The following is a 2346-nucleotide window of genomic DNA, read 5'->3' on the forward strand; positions in this document are numbered from 1 at the left end:
AAAGAAAATTAGTTTCAATCCGCAATTCTGACCTATTTTTCCTATCTTTAAAGAAGGATGTCGAGATTAGAAGAGGGATGTCGACATTAGACCAACTTACGGTATGGGCTGAGAGTTTGAATTTCTCAGATCCTAATAATGGTTGAAAACATAGCCAATCAAATTTTGTTATTCTTTTACTGGTCACACTTTTTTAGAGAAAGCGCAACTTTCGAAATTTGGTTTTTATTTTAGTAAGTGAGGACAGCGCTAAATTCGAATTTCCCACTGTAAAAAATGTGAGTCCAATATTGGACTCACAGCTTGAACCCGTCTTCTTGTGTACATCAAATTATAAAAAACACATGACCGGTCTCTTGTCTACGATTGAACAAATTGAAAATGGTAGAAGAAAATGCCATGATTTGGAGTTGAGTGAGTATTCGATCACCGATAGAATTGATAAGTGGTCACTGATCACCTTTGATTATTATCGACCATTATTGATTACTTCGATCACAATCGAAGGTTGATTAGTACTGTCTGGTTTTATCTTAACAACTTCGTAAATTACGTCACAAACACAGAGCGCTGACATTTAGTTTTATGACTTGTTCTCACTCGTTTGGATTCCGTAATAAAAAGAAAGCTGTTATTGTGTGAGCTTTGAACATGCTTAAAATCAAAGTACTTCTACTAACTGCGCCTGAACGAAGAAGACCACCCTTAACCCAACTGACTGTAACAAAACCTCTGTCTTCCTCAACAGCCAGCAGGGTGGTGACTTTCAGAAGCAATACTTAAAAATACTTTTGTGTTGAAACTAAAATAAAAGGCAAAAGGTCTTTTGACATTAAAAACGTGTCACAAAATCTAGCATTCGTGCTATAGAAATTATACCTCTCATAAAAGTTAAGCCATCTCTCAGTTGACAAGTCTTTAAACAATAATTGACACGATACAGTTATAAAAGTCCAGTCATCTCACTTTTCTGCTTCTCTCTGTCCACGTTGACGCACAGTCAAAACAGGAAATGAGAAAATGTAAACAAAAATTATATCTCCAAAAGGCGCGGGAGAAATCCGTTTCGGGATTGGATAGATTTTGCAAGCTTTACGGTAGCCGAATGATTACCTAATGGTGGATTGGCTCACATAGATTTATAAAGACTGCCGCCCGAAAGGCAAAAAAAAAGTGAATATCAGAAAAAAAATTGTGCCGTGATGTGCCGCGTCCCCCAATCCTTGTGGGTGTGGAGCCTGAATATATATTGGTTGCACCCGACAATCCCCGAAAACGAGCTGGGGCTTCCGGAAATATTTGAAAAAGTCGATATTTAAACTGAAGTCTCACCACGTTTATTTGACTTTTGAGATTTGATGTTTCACAGAAAAGTGCAAGGGGTATTTCGGGTCCCATATCTTCCGAAGGACTTTTCCGTTTGCCTTGAAATTTCACAAACCTTCTTAATCTAAGGTTGACCTGCCACTGGTGTAAAAATAAACGTAGTAAAAGTAGAAAAAAGTTCAATTTTTGCAATCGCAAATTTAACCGCTAAATATTGCGAATTTTTCAGCCAAAAATACATTCAAATATAAATATAGCGCTTTTGATTCTCTAGTCGAAAAACAAGCAAAATTATTTTTCGCAATTATATTTGACTATGAAAAGTTACAGGCATTCTTGTTTCCACTGACAATTATATCTGGATAGACTCTAGGTTACACATCAGGTTAAAAACTTCATCATAGTACTCTTCATGTTTAGTCATTTGCTGTCGACTAATGCGATCTAACTAAAAATTATGGTAATTTGCAGTTTTTGCCATAACTTACCCGAGATAATATTATTTTTCATAAAATTATTGGCGGGGAGTTAATTTAACGAATTTTGTTGAATGCGCCAAATTTAATCCCCGCCAAAATTAATCCACTTAAGGTAATAGTATAACTTTTTTTATTTCATGTCATTTCTAGAAAAAAAAATAAGAAAGTTAAGATGTCAGTCGTTTTTGAACATAACAACTCCCCCTTTCCCATATACGGACCCGATTGGACCCCCTCCCACTGGAAAAATCGGCCAAAAAATCCCCGGTGGAAAATTATACTCAAATTTTATCCTTAATGAATAAATAAATCCTCACTTCAATATATTGTGCTTCCTTTTCCATCCCCATTCATTAAGTTTCTGACTTGAAAACAATGGAATTCATAAAAAAACTAGGGAATCTATTCCCATCGAGCATTTTGGTCCTATTTATTACCCCCAATGGGTAAAAAAAAAAGGCGAGAAAGAGGTGTTCTTAAGGTAGGTAAGGAATTTTCAACTCAAGCACGCAGACAAAATTATGAATCGCGAAAAAAAAAA

Source organism: Clytia hemisphaerica, unplaced genomic scaffold (genome assembly GCF_902728285.1).
Source record: "Clytia hemisphaerica strain Z4C2 unplaced genomic scaffold, Clytia hemisphaerica genome assembly, whole genome shotgun sequence".
NCBI lineage: Eukaryota > Metazoa > Cnidaria > Hydrozoa > Leptothecata > Clytiidae > Clytia > Clytia hemisphaerica.